The sequence below is a fragment of the Schistocerca serialis genome, unplaced genomic scaffold, assembly GCF_023864345.2.
Source record: "Schistocerca serialis cubense isolate TAMUIC-IGC-003099 unplaced genomic scaffold, iqSchSeri2.2 HiC_scaffold_758, whole genome shotgun sequence".
Taxonomy (NCBI): domain Eukaryota; kingdom Metazoa; phylum Arthropoda; class Insecta; order Orthoptera; family Acrididae; genus Schistocerca; species Schistocerca serialis.
This window is the reverse complement of record NW_026048362.1, coordinates 1-12,266: the sequence shown is the minus strand read 5'-3', so window position 1 is coordinate 12,266 and position 12,266 is coordinate 1. Positions and strand designations below refer to the sequence as shown.

General features: G+C 54.1%; 21 non-coding genes across 21 annotated transcripts; all 21 read left to right on the top strand.

Annotated features, from left to right (window-relative positions):
* Positions 1–306: 306 nt before the first annotated feature.
* Positions 307–388, top strand: Trnal-uag (transfer RNA leucine (anticodon UAG)). The gene has a single exon. It is a non-coding gene; the product is annotated as a tRNA-Leu (tRNA).
* A 446-nt stretch (positions 389–834) lies between these two features.
* On the top strand, positions 835–906 carry Trnae-cuc (transfer RNA glutamic acid (anticodon CUC)). Its single transcript has one exon. It is a non-coding gene; the product is annotated as a tRNA-Glu (tRNA).
* A 379-nt stretch (positions 907–1,285) lies between these two features.
* Positions 1,286–1,357, top strand: Trnah-gug (transfer RNA histidin (anticodon GUG)). Its single transcript has one exon. It is a non-coding gene; the product is annotated as a tRNA-His (tRNA).
* Positions 1,358–2,092: 735 nt separating this feature from the next.
* Positions 2,093–2,174, top strand: Trnal-uag (transfer RNA leucine (anticodon UAG)). The gene has a single exon. It is a non-coding gene; the product is annotated as a tRNA-Leu (tRNA).
* A 446-nt stretch (positions 2,175–2,620) lies between these two features.
* Trnae-cuc (transfer RNA glutamic acid (anticodon CUC)) lies at positions 2,621–2,692 on the top strand. The gene has a single exon. It is a non-coding gene; the product is annotated as a tRNA-Glu (tRNA).
* A 380-nt stretch (positions 2,693–3,072) lies between these two features.
* Positions 3,073–3,144, top strand: Trnah-gug (transfer RNA histidin (anticodon GUG)). The gene has a single exon. It is a non-coding gene; the product is annotated as a tRNA-His (tRNA).
* Positions 3,145–3,880: 736 nt separating this feature from the next.
* On the top strand, positions 3,881–3,962 carry Trnal-uag (transfer RNA leucine (anticodon UAG)). Its single transcript has one exon. It is a non-coding gene; the product is annotated as a tRNA-Leu (tRNA).
* Positions 3,963–4,407: 445 nt separating this feature from the next.
* Trnae-cuc (transfer RNA glutamic acid (anticodon CUC)) lies at positions 4,408–4,479 on the top strand. Its single transcript has one exon. It is a non-coding gene; the product is annotated as a tRNA-Glu (tRNA).
* A 380-nt stretch (positions 4,480–4,859) lies between these two features.
* Trnah-gug (transfer RNA histidin (anticodon GUG)) lies at positions 4,860–4,931 on the top strand. Its single transcript has one exon. It is a non-coding gene; the product is annotated as a tRNA-His (tRNA).
* A 735-nt stretch (positions 4,932–5,666) lies between these two features.
* Trnal-uag (transfer RNA leucine (anticodon UAG)) lies at positions 5,667–5,748 on the top strand. The gene has a single exon. It is a non-coding gene; the product is annotated as a tRNA-Leu (tRNA).
* A 445-nt stretch (positions 5,749–6,193) lies between these two features.
* Positions 6,194–6,265, top strand: Trnae-cuc (transfer RNA glutamic acid (anticodon CUC)). The gene has a single exon. It is a non-coding gene; the product is annotated as a tRNA-Glu (tRNA).
* Positions 6,266–6,645: 380 nt separating this feature from the next.
* Trnah-gug (transfer RNA histidin (anticodon GUG)) lies at positions 6,646–6,717 on the top strand. Its single transcript has one exon. It is a non-coding gene; the product is annotated as a tRNA-His (tRNA).
* Positions 6,718–7,453: 736 nt separating this feature from the next.
* Trnal-uag (transfer RNA leucine (anticodon UAG)) lies at positions 7,454–7,535 on the top strand. The gene has a single exon. It is a non-coding gene; the product is annotated as a tRNA-Leu (tRNA).
* A 445-nt stretch (positions 7,536–7,980) lies between these two features.
* Positions 7,981–8,053, top strand: Trnae-cuc (transfer RNA glutamic acid (anticodon CUC)). Its single transcript has one exon. It is a non-coding gene; the product is annotated as a tRNA-Glu (tRNA).
* Positions 8,054–8,433: 380 nt separating this feature from the next.
* On the top strand, positions 8,434–8,505 carry Trnah-gug (transfer RNA histidin (anticodon GUG)). The gene has a single exon. It is a non-coding gene; the product is annotated as a tRNA-His (tRNA).
* A 736-nt stretch (positions 8,506–9,241) lies between these two features.
* Positions 9,242–9,323, top strand: Trnal-uag (transfer RNA leucine (anticodon UAG)). The gene has a single exon. It is a non-coding gene; the product is annotated as a tRNA-Leu (tRNA).
* Positions 9,324–9,768: 445 nt separating this feature from the next.
* Positions 9,769–9,840, top strand: Trnae-cuc (transfer RNA glutamic acid (anticodon CUC)). Its single transcript has one exon. It is a non-coding gene; the product is annotated as a tRNA-Glu (tRNA).
* A 380-nt stretch (positions 9,841–10,220) lies between these two features.
* On the top strand, positions 10,221–10,292 carry Trnah-gug (transfer RNA histidin (anticodon GUG)). The gene has a single exon. It is a non-coding gene; the product is annotated as a tRNA-His (tRNA).
* A 736-nt stretch (positions 10,293–11,028) lies between these two features.
* On the top strand, positions 11,029–11,110 carry Trnal-uag (transfer RNA leucine (anticodon UAG)). Its single transcript has one exon. It is a non-coding gene; the product is annotated as a tRNA-Leu (tRNA).
* Positions 11,111–11,555: 445 nt separating this feature from the next.
* Trnae-cuc (transfer RNA glutamic acid (anticodon CUC)) lies at positions 11,556–11,627 on the top strand. Its single transcript has one exon. It is a non-coding gene; the product is annotated as a tRNA-Glu (tRNA).
* Positions 11,628–12,007: 380 nt separating this feature from the next.
* On the top strand, positions 12,008–12,079 carry Trnah-gug (transfer RNA histidin (anticodon GUG)). The gene has a single exon. It is a non-coding gene; the product is annotated as a tRNA-His (tRNA).
* The last annotated feature ends 187 nt before the right edge of the window (positions 12,080–12,266 follow it).

The following is a 12,266-nucleotide window of genomic DNA, read 5'->3' as shown; positions in this document are numbered from 1 at the left end:
TATGTTTGACACATGGAGCATTCTAGCTCCGCTGACAGTTACAGCTACGATAATTTAGTGGTTACGGAAAGCCCAGGTTCGAAACCTGGTCACGGCACGAAAACGTCTCTTGACGCTGTCTCCTTAACTGCGACAGCTACAGACAAGTGGCGTCGCTACCATGCGGCGGGGCACGGCTTTTTCTTGCTGTGGATGGCCTAAAGGGACGCTTCCAGTGGGAGAGCAGTGGAAATACATGCCAAGATACTTCCATTTCGAAGTGATCTTTGTAGTACAAAGGAAACGTTTTGCCGCTGCTGCTGCAACGGTAACGTGGCCGAGCGGTCTAAGGCGCTGGTTTTAGGCACCAGTCTCTTCGGAGGCGTGGGTTCGAATCCCACCGTTGCCACTTTTTACGTCTCATTTTTGTGCCGTTGCGGTGTGTTCTCGTGGGGTAGGACGCAGCTCTTGTGACGCGCGTGTTGTGTAGGTAGCGTGGCCGAGCGGTCTAAGGCGCTGGTGTCAGGCACCATTCTCTTCGGAGGCGTGGGTTCCAATCCACAGCTGCCAAGCGTGTAATGTTTCCTGTGTCGAAGGCAGATGCACTCATTGCCCGCAAAGGAAGCAGCACAACAAGGCGTGAGCGTCTGCTTGGTGAATGGTCGTAGAACAGTGCGTGGTGCAACGACAGCATTTGTAGGCACCTTTTGCTCTCATCATTGCTGGCGTTTCGTCTCCACGAAATGCGTCCGGAGCACGCCGTTCTATAACGCGAGAGAGTGGATTTTTTACAGTTGTCGTCAGTTTAACCGTGCGTGGCTGCTGCGTTCGCTGGAAAGAGCACTGCCGTCGTTATCCGGTGTGGTCTAGTGGCTAGGATACCTGGCTCTCACCCAGGAGGCCCGGGTTCGATTCCCGGTACCGGAATTGCGCGTTTTTGTTGCTCCTCTTATGCGACTTGTCTCGACTTTGCTCGACTGACGCTACGCTGACGCGTGCAGAAAGCTACGTTAAGTATGATTCACGGCAACACCTGACGGCGAGAGAGATGAAGGTCTATCCACTTGTTATCCAGCCACATACCTGTAGTCAAGAGGCTTGGGGGACTGCAAGACATTGCCACGGAGGTGAATGCAGCTAACCACTGTAGTTAGTGTCCTGACAGCGCAGGCACGTTCATTTGCTCGTATACATGTGATGGAGACCGTGTCTGACACTGCTGTGGCGTACACCTTGGCCTAGGCTTTGCTGGGTATCGCCACTTGCATTACAGCCAGCTGCCTTCGCGGGCGCCTCCGTGGCCATGGCCGTGATCGTCTAGTGGTTAGGACATTGCGTTGTGGCCGCAATAACCCAGGTTCGAATCCTGGTCACGGCAATTTTGAAAGTTTTGCCTTGCTGCCGTTGCAATGACGAGTACTCGAAATGACAGTACTCTCTTGATTTTTTCACTCGTGTTCCGCAGGCCGCAGTTTGCACTACCACTTCATCCCCAACACGTAATGTCGCCTCCCAGAGCGCAGACGTCCGCTGCTCTCTGTAGTCGAAAAGGGCAGTTGTTTGAAGTGCGATGGATGAGCAGCCAGTCCCAGCAGAACAGGAAGCTGTGGCGTGCACTGTTTGTACAAATGCTAGGAACACTGGCGCACCAAGCAGCGCATGTAGCGTGGCCGAGCGCTTTAAGGCGCTGGTTTAAGGCACCAGTCTCTCTGTTGGCGCGGTTTCGAGTCCTGTAGCTGTCGGGGGTTTCGCTGTGATCGCGTTAACCTGCCGCTTTTTCTTCAAGTGTAACCTCCTTGAGCTCACATATGTTTGACACATGGAGCATTCTAGCTCCGCCTGACAGTTACAGCTACGATAATTTAGTGGTTACGGAAAGCCCAGGTTCGAAACCTGGTCACGGCACGAAAACGTCTCTTGACGCTGTCTCCTTAACTGCGACAGCTACAGACAAGTGGCGTCGCTACCATGCGGCGGGCACGGCTTTTTCTTGCTGTGGATGGCCTAAAGGGACGCTTCCAGTGGGAGAGCAGTGGAAATACATGCCAAGATACTTCCATTTCGAAGTGATCTTTGTAGTACAAAGGAAACGTTTTGCCGCTGCTGCTGCAACGGTAACGTGGCCGAGCGGTCTAAGGCGCTGGTTTTAGGCACCAGTCTCTTCGGAGGCGTGGGTTCGAATCCCACCGTTGCCACTTTTTACGTCTCATTTTTGTGCCGTTGCGGTGTGTTCTCGTGGGGTAGGACGCAGCTCTTGTGACGCGCGTGTTGTGTAGGTAGCGTGGCCGAGCGGTCTAAGGCGCTGGTGTCAGGCACCATTCTCTTCGGAGGCGTGGGTTCCAATCCCACAGCTGCCAAGCGTGTAATGTCTCCTGTGTCGAAGGCAGATGCACTCATTGCCCGCAAAGGAAGCAGCACAACAAGGCGTGAGCGTCTGCTTGGTGAATGGTCGTAGAACAGTGCGTGGTGCAACGACAGCATTTGTAGGCACCTTTTGCTCTCATCATTGCTGGCGTTCGTCTCCACGAAATGCGTCCGGAGCACGCCGTTCTATAACGCGGAGAGAGTGGATTTTTTACAGTTGTCGTCAGTTAACCGTGCGTGGCTGCTGCGTTCGCTGGAAAGAGCACTGCCGTCGTTATCCGGTGTGGTCTAGTGGCTAGGATACCTGGCTCTCACCCAGGAGGCCCGGGTTCGATTCCCGGTACCGGAATTGCGCGTTTTTGTTGCTCCTCTTATGCGACTTGTCTCGACTTTGCTCGACTGACGCTACGCTGACGCGTGCAGAAAGCTACGTTAAGTATGATTCACGGCAACACCTGACGGCGAGAGAGATGAAGCGTCTATCCACTTGTTATCCAGCCACATACCTGTAGTCAAGAGGCTTGGGGGACTGCAAGACATTGCCACGGAGGTGAATGCAGCTAACCACTGTAGTTAGTGTCCTGACAGCGCAGGCACGTTCATTTGCTCGTATACATGTGATGGAGACCGTGTCTGACACTGCTGTGGCGTACACCTTGGCCTAGGCTTTGCTGGGTATCGCCACTTGCATTCCAGCCAGCTGCCTTCGCGGGCGCCTCCGTGGCCATGGCCGTGATCGTCTAGTGGTTAGGACATTGCGTTGTGGCCGCAATAACCCAGGTTCGAATCCTGGTCACGGCAATTTTGAAAGTTTTGCCTTGCTGCCGTTGCAATGACGAGTACTCGAAATGACAGTACTCTCTTGATTTTTTTCACTCGTGTTCCGCAGGCCGCAGTTTGCACTACCACTTCATCCCCAACACGTAATGTCGCCTCCCAGAGCGCAGACGTCCGCTGCTCTCTGTAGTCGAAAAGGGCAGTTGTTTGAAGTGCGATGGATGAGCAGCCAGTCCCAGCAGAACAGGAAGCTGTGGCGTGCACTGTTTGTACAAATGCTAGGAACACTGGCGCACCAAGCAGCGCATGTAGCGTGGCCGAGCGCTTTAAGGCGCTGGTTTAAGGCACCAGTCTCTCTGTTGGCGCGGTTTCGAGTCCTGTAGCTGTCGGGGGTTTCGCTGTGATCGCGTTAACCTGCCGCTTTTTCTTCAAGTGTAACCTCCTTGAGCTCACATATGTTTGACACATGGAGCATTCTAGCTCCGCCTGACAGTTACAGCTACGATAATTTAGTGGTTACGGAAAGCCCAGGTTCGAAACCTGGTCACGGCACGAAAACGTCTCTTGACGCTGTCTCCTTAACTGCGACAGCTACAGACAAGTGGCGTCGCTACCATGCGGCGGGCACGGCTTTTTCTTGCTGTGGATGGCCTAAAGGGACGCTTCCAGTGGGAGAGCAGTGGAAATACATGCCAAGATACTTCCATTTCGAAGTGATCTTTGTAGTACAAAGGAAACGTTTTGCCGCTGCTGCTGCAACGGTAACGTGGCCGAGCGGTCTAAGGCGCTGGTTTTAGGCACCAGTCTCTTCGGAGGCGTGGGTTCGAATCCCACCGTTGCCACTTTTTACGTCTCATTTTTGTGCCGTTGCGGTGTGTTCTCGTGGGGTAGGACGCAGCTCTTGTGACGCGCGTGTTGTGTAGGTAGCGTGGCCGAGCGGTCTAAGGCGCTGGTGTCAGGCACCATTCTCTTCGGAGGCGTGGGTTCCAATCCCACAGCTGCCAAGCGTGTAATGTCTCCTGTGTCGAAGGCAGATGCACTCATTGCCCGCAAAGGAAGCAGCACAACAAGGCGTGAGCGTCTGCTTGGTGAATGGTCGTAGAACAGTGCGTGGTGCAACGACAGCATTTGTAGGCACCTTTTGCTCTCATCATTGCTGGCGTTCGTCTCCACGAAATGCGTCCGGAGCACGCCGTTCTATAACGCGAGAGAGTGGATTTTTTACAGTTGTCGTCAGTTAACCGTGCGTGGCTGCTGCGTTCGCTGGAAAGAGCACTGCCGTCGTTATCCGGTGTGGTCTAGTGGCTAGGATACCTGGCTCTCACCCAGGAGGCCCGGGTTCGATTCCCGGTACCGGAATTGCGCGTTTTTGTTGCTCCTCTTATGCGACTTGTCTCGACTTTGCTCGACTGACGCTACGCTGACGCGTGCAGAAAGCTACGTTAAGTATGATTCACGGCAACACCTGACGGCGAGAGAGATGAAGCGTCTATCCACTTGTTATCCAGCCACATACCTGTAGTCAAGAGGCTTGGGGGACTGCAAGACATTGCCACGGAGGTGAATGCAGCTAACCACTGTAGTTAGTGTCCTGACAGCGCAGGCACGTTCATTTGCTCGTATACATGTGATGGAGACCGTGTCTGACACTGCTGTGGCGTACACCTTGGCCTAGGCTTTGCTGGGTATCGCCACTTGCATTCCAGCCAGCTGCCTTCGCGGGCGCCTCCGTGGCCATGGCCGTGATCGTCTAGTGGTTAGGACATTGCGTTGTGGCCGCAATAACCCAGGTTCGAATCCTGGTCACGGCAATTTGAAAGTTTTGCCTTGCTGCCGTTGCAATGACGAGTACTCGAAATGACAGTACTCTCTTGATTTTTTTCACTCGTGTTCCGCAGGCCGCAGTTTGCACTACCACTTCATCCCCAACACGTAATGTCGCCTCCCAGAGCGCAGACGTCCGCTGCTCTCTGTAGTCGAAAAGGGCAGTTGTTTGAAGTGCGATGGATGAGCAGCCAGTCCCAGCAGAACAGGAAGCTGTGGCGTGCACTGTTTGTACAAATGCTAGGAACACTGGCGCACCAAGCAGCGCATGTAGCGTGGCCGAGCGCTTTAAGGCGCTGGTTTAAGGCACCAGTCTCTCTGTTGGCGCGGTTTCGAGTCCTGTAGCTGTCGGGGGTTTCGCTGTGATCGCGTTAACCTGCCGCTTTTTCTTCAAGTGTAACCTCCTTGAGCTCACATATGTTTGACACATGGAGCATTCTAGCTCCGCCTGACAGTTACAGCTACGATAATTTAGTGGTTACGGAAAGCCCAGGTTCGAAACCTGGTCACGGCACGAAAACGTCTCTTGACGCTGTCTCCTTAACTGCGACAGCTACAGACAAGTGGCGTCGCTACCATGCGGCGGGCACGGCTTTTTCTTGCTGTGGATGGCCTAAAGGGACGCTTCCAGTGGGAGAGCAGTGGAAATACATGCCAAGATACTTCCATTTCGAAGTGATCTTTGTAGTACAAAGGAAACGTTTTGCCGCTGCTGCTGCAACGGTAACGTGGCCGAGCGGTCTAAGGCGCTGGTTTTAGGCACCAGTCTCTTCGGAGGCGTGGGTTCGAATCCCACCGTTGCCACTTTTTACGTCTCATTTTTGTGCCGTTGCGGTGTGTTCTCGTGGGGTAGGACGCAGCTCTTGTGACGCGCGTGTTGTGTAGGTAGCGTGGCCGAGCGGTCTAAGGCGCTGGTGTCAGGCACCATTCTCTTCGGAGGCGTGGGTTCCAATCCCACAGCTGCCAAGCGTGTAATGTCTCCTGTGTCGAAGGCAGATGCACTCATTGCCCGCAAAGGAAGCAGCACAACAAGGCGTGAGCGTCTGCTTGGTGAATGGTCGTAGAACAGTGCGTGGTGCAACGACAGCATTTGTAGGCACCTTTTGCTCTCATCATTGCTGGCGTTCGTCTCCACGAAATGCGTCCGGAGCACGCCGTTCTATAACGCGAGAGAGTGGATTTTTTACAGTTGTCGTCAGTTAACCGTGCGTGGCTGCTGCGTTCGCTGGAAAGAGCACTGCCGTCGTTATCCGGTGTGGTCTAGTGGCTAGGATACCTGGCTCTCACCCAGGAGGCCCGGGTTCGATTCCCGGTACCGGAATTGCGCGTTTTTGTTGCTCCTCTTATGCGACTTGTCTCGACTTTGCTCGACTGACGCTACGCTGACGCGTGCAGAAAGCTACGTTAAGTATGATTCACGGCAACACCTGACGGCGAGAGAGATGAAGCGTCTATCCACTTGTTATCCAGCCACATACCTGTAGTCAAGAGGCTTGGGGGACTGCAAGACATTGCCACGGAGGTGAATGCAGCTAACCACTGTAGTTAGTGTCCTGACAGCGCAGGCACGTTCATTTGCTCGTATACATGTGATGGAGACCGTGTCTGACACTGCTGTGGCGTACACCTTGGCCTAGGCTTTGCTGGGTATCGCCACTTGCATTCCAGCCAGCTGCCTTCGCGGGCGCCTCCGTGGCCATGGCCGTGATCGTCTAGTGGTTAGGACATTGCGTTGTGGCCGCAATAACCCAGGTTCGAATCCTGGTCACGGCAATTTTGAAAGTTTTGCCTTGCTGCCGTTGCAATGACGAGTACTCGAAATGACAGTACTCTCTTGATTTTTTTCACTCGTGTTCCGCAGGCCGCAGTTTGCACTACCACTTCATCCCCAACACGTAATGTCGCCTCCCAGAGCGCAGACGTCCGCTGCTCTCTGTAGTCGAAAAGGGCAGTTGTTTGAAGTGCGATGGATGAGCAGCCAGTCCCAGCAGAACAGGAAGCTGTGGCGTGCACTGTTTGTACAAATGCTAGGAACACTGGCGCACCAAGCAGCGCATGTAGCGTGGCCGAGCGCTTTAAGGCGCTGGTTTAAGGCACCAGTCTCTCTGTTGGCGCGGTTTCGAGTCCTGTAGCTGTCGGGGGTTTCGCTGTGATCGCGTTAACCTGCCGCTTTTTCTTCAAGTGTAACCTCCTTGAGCTCACATATGTTTGACACATGGAGCATTCTAGCTCCGCCTGACAGTTACAGCTACGATAATTTAGTGGTTACGGAAAGCCCAGGTTCGAAACCTGGTCACGGCACGAAAACGTCTCTTGACGCTGTCTCCTTAACTGCGACAGCTACAGACAAGTGGCGTCGCTACCATGCGGCGGGCACGGCTTTTTCTTGCTGTGGATGGCCTAAAGGGACGCTTCCAGTGGGAGAGCAGTGGAAATACATGCCAAGATACTTCCATTTCGAAGTGATCTTTGTAGTACAAAGGAAACGTTTTGCCGCTGCTGCTGCAACGGTAACGTGGCCGAGCGGTCTAAGGCGCTGGTTTTAGGCACCAGTCTCTTCGGAGGCGTGGGTTCGAATCCCACCGTTGCCACTTTTTACGTCTCATTTTTGTGCCGTTGCGGTGTGTTCTCGTGGGGTAGGACGCAGCTCTTGTGACGCGCGTGTTGTGTAGGTAGCGTGGCCGAGCGGTCTAAGGCGCTGGTGTCAGGCACCATTCTCTTCGGAGGCGTGGGTTCCAATCCCACAGCTGCCAAGCGTGTAATGTCTCCTGTGTCGAAGGCAGATGCACTCATTGCCCGCAAAGGAAGCAGCACAACAAGGCGTGAGCGTCTGCTTGGTGAATGGTCGTAGAACAGTGCGTGGTGCAACGACAGCATTTGTAGGCACCTTTTGCTCTCATCATTGCTGGCGTTCGTCTCCACGAAATGCGTCCGGAGCACGCCGTTCTATAACGCGAGAGAGTGGATTTTTTACAGTTGTCGTCAGTTAACCGTGCGTGGCTGCTGCGTTCGCTGGAAAGAGCACTGCCGTCGTTATCCGGTGTGGTCTAGTGGCTAGGATACCTGGCTCTCACCCAGGAGGCCCGGGTTTCGATTCCCGGTACCGGAATTGCGCGTTTTTGTTGCTCCTCTTATGCGACTTGTCTCGACTTTGCTCGACTGACGCTACGCTGACGCGTGCAGAAAGCTACGTTAAGTATGATTCACGGCAACACCTGACGGCGAGAGAGATGAAGCGTCTATCCACTTGTTATCCAGCCACATACCTGTAGTCAAGAGGCTTGGGGGACTGCAAGACATTGCCACGGAGGTGAATGCAGCTAACCACTGTAGTTAGTGTCCTGACAGCGCAGGCACGTTCATTTGCTCGTATACATGTGATGGAGACCGTGTCTGACACTGCTGTGGCGTACACCTTGGCCTAGGCTTTGCTGGGTATCGCCACTTGCATTCCAGCCAGCTGCCTTCGCGGGCGCCTCCGTGGCCATGGCCGTGATCGTCTAGTGGTTAGGACATTGCGTTGTGGCCGCAATAACCCAGGTTCGAATCCTGGTCACGGCAATTTTGAAAGTTTTGCCTTGCTGCCGTTGCAATGACGAGTACTCGAAATGACAGTACTCTCTTGATTTTTTTCACTCGTGTTCCGCAGGCCGCAGTTTGCACTACCACTTCATCCCCAACACGTAATGTCGCCTCCCAGAGCGCAGACGTCCGCTGCTCTCTGTAGTCGAAAAGGGCAGTTGTTTGAAGTGCGATGGATGAGCAGCCAGTCCCAGCAGAACAGGAAGCTGTGGCGTGCACTGTTTGTACAAATGCTAGGAACACTGGCGCACCAAGCAGCGCATGTAGCGTGGCCGAGCGCTTTAAGGCGCTGGTTTAAGGCACCAGTCTCTCTGTTGGCGCGGTTTCGAGTCCTGTAGCTGTCGGGGGTTTCGCTGTGATCGCGTTAACCTGCCGCTTTTTCTTCAAGTGTAACCTCCTTGAGCTCACATATGTTTGACACATGGAGCATTCTAGCTCCGCCTGACAGTTACAGCTACGATAATTTAGTGGTTACGGAAAGCCCAGGTTCGAAACCTGGTCACGGCACGAAAACGTCTCTTGACGCTGTCTCCTTAACTGCGACAGCTACAGACAAGTGGCGTCGCTACCATGCGGCGGGCACGGCTTTTTCTTGCTGTGGATGGCCTAAAGGGACGCTTCCAGTGGGAGAGCAGTGGAAATACATGCCAAGATACTTCCATTTCGAAGTGATCTTTGTAGTACAAAGGAAACGTTTTGCCGCTGCTGCTGCAACGGTAACGTGGCCGAGCGGTCTAAGGCGCTGGTTTTAGGCACCAGTCTCTTCGGAGGCGTGGGTTCGAATCCCACCGTTGCCACTTTTTACGTCTCATTTTTGTGCCGTTGCGGTGTGTTCTCGTGGGGTAGGACGCAGCTCTTGTGACGCGCGTGTTGTGTAGGTAGCGTGGCCGAGCGGTCTAAGGCGCTGGTGTCAGGCACCATTCTCTTCGGAGGCGTGGGTTCCAATCCCACAGCTGCCAAGCGTGTAATGTCTCCTGTGTCGAAGGCAGATGCACTCATTGCCCGCAAAGGAAGCAGCACAACAAGGCGTGAGCGTCTGCTTGGTGAATGGTCGTAGAACAGTGCGTGGTGCAACGACAGCATTTGTAGGCACCTTTTGCTCTCATCATTGCTGGCGTTCGTCTCCACGAAATGCGTCCGGAGCACGCCGTTCTATAACGCGAGAGAGTGGATTTTTTACAGTTGTCGTCAGTTAACCGTGCGTGGCTGCTGCGTTCGCTGGAAAGAGCACTGCCGTCGTTATCCGGTGTGGTCTAGTGGCTAGGATACCTGGCTCTCACCCAGGAGGCCCGGGTTCGATTCCCGGTACCGGAATTGCGCGTTTTTGTTGCTCCTCTTATGCGACTTGTCTCGACTTTGCTCGACTGACGCTACGCTGACGCGTGCAGAAAGCTACGTTAAGTATGATTCACGGCAACACCTGACGGCGAGAGAGATGAAGCGTCTATCCACTTGTTATCCAGCCACATACCTGTAGTCAAGAGGCTTGGGGGACTGCAAGACATTGCCACGGAGGTGAATGCAGCTAACCACTGTAGTTAGTGTCCTGACAGCGCAGGCACGTTCATTTGCTCGTATACATGTGATGGAGACCGTGTCTGACACTGCTGTGGCGTACACCTTGGCCTAGGCTTTGCTGGGTATCGCCACTTGCATTCCAGCCAGCTGCCTTCGCGGGCGCCTCCGTGGCCATGGCCGTGATCGTCTAGTGGTTAGGACATTGCGTTGTGGCCGCAATAACCCAGGTTCGAATCCTGGTCACGGCAATTTTGAAAGTTTTGCCTTGCTGCCGTTGCAATGACGAGTACTCGAAATGACAGTACTCTCTTGATTTTTTTCACTCGTGTTCCGCAGGCCGCAGTTTGCACTACCACTTCATCCCCAACACGTAATGTCGCCTCCCAGAGCGCAGACGTCCGCTGCTCTCTGTAGTCGAAAAGGGCAGTTGTTTGAAGTGCGATGGATGAGCAGCCAGTCCCAGCAGAACAGGAAGCTGTGGCGTGCACTGTTTGTACAAATGCTAGGAACACTGGCGCACCAAGCAGCGCATGTAGCGTGGCCGAGCGCTTTAAGGCGCTGGTTTAAGGCACCAGTCTCTCTGTTGGCGCGGTTTCGAGTCCTGTAGCTGTCGGGGGTTTCGCTGTGATCGCGTTAACCTGCCGCTTTTTCTTCAAGTGTAACCTCCTTGAGCTCACATATGTTTGACACATGGAGCATTCTAGCTCCGCCTGACAGTTACAGCTACGATAATTTAGTGGTTACGGAAAGCCCAGGTTCGAAACCTGGTCACGGCACGAAAACGTCTCTTGACGCTGTCTCCTTAACTGCGACAGCTACAGACAAGTGGCGTCGCTACCATGCGGCGGGCACGGCTTTTTCTTGCTGTGGATGGCCTAAAGGGACGCTTCCAGTGGGAGAGCAGTGGAAATACATGCCAAGATACTTCCATTTCGAAGTGATCTTTGTAGTACAAAGGAAACGTTTTGCCGCTGCTGCTGCAACGGTAACGTGGCCGAGCGGTCTAAGGCGCTGGTTTTAGGCACCAGTCTCTTCGGAGGCGTGGGTTCGAATCCCACCGTTGCCACTTTTTACGTCTCATTTTTGTGCCGTTGCGGTGTGTTCTCGTGGGGTAGGACGCAGCTCTTGTGACGCGCGTGTTGTGTAGGTAGCGTGGCCGAGCGGTCTAAGGCGCTGGTGTCAGGCACCATTCTCTTCGGAGGCGTGGGTTCCAATCCCACAGCTGCCAAGCGTGTAATGTCTCCTGTGTCGAAGGCAGATGCACTCATTGCCCGCAAAGGAAGCAGCACAACAAGGCGTGAGCGTCTGCTTGGTGAATGGTCGTAGAACAGTGCGTGGTGCAACGACAGCATTTGTAGGCACCTTTTGCTCTCATCATTGCTGGCGTTCGTCTCCACGAAATGCGTCCGGAGCACGCCGTTCTATAACGCGAGAGAGTGGATTTTTTACAGTTGTCGTCAGTTAACCGTGCGTGGCTGCTGCGTTCGCTGGAAAGAGCACTGCCGTCGTTATCCGGTGTGGTCTAGTGGCTAGGATACCTGGCTCTCACCCAGGAGGCCCGGGTTCGATTCCCGGTACCGGAATTGCGCGTTTTTGTTGCTCCTCTTATGCGACTTGTCTCGACTTTGCTCGACTGACGCTACGCTGACGCGTGCAGAAAGCTACGTTAAGTATGATTCACGGCAACACCTGACGGCGAGAGAGATGAAGCGTCTATCCACTTGTTATCCAGCCACATACCTGTAGTCAAGAGGCTTGGGGGACTGCAAGACATTGCCACGGAGGTGAATGCAGCTAACCACTGTAGTTAGTGTCCTGACAGCGCAGGCACGTTCATTTGCTCGTATACATGTGATGGAGACCGTGTCTGACACTGCTGTGGCGTACACCTTGGCCTAGGCTTTGCTGGGTATCGCCACTTGCATTCCAGCCAGCTGCCTTCGCGGGCGCCTCCGTGGCCATGGCCGTGATCGTCTAGTGGTTAGGACATTGCGTTGTGGCCGCAATAACCCAGGTTCGAATCCTGGTCACGGCAATTTTGAAAGTTTTGCCTTGCTGCCGTTGCAATGACGAGTACTCGAAATGACAGTACTCTCTTGATTTTTTTCACTCGTGTTCCGCAGGCCGCAGTTTGCACTACCACTTCATCCCCAACACGTAATGTCGCCTCCCAGAGCGCAGACGTCCGCTGCTCTCTGTAGTCGAAAAGGGCAGTTGTTTGA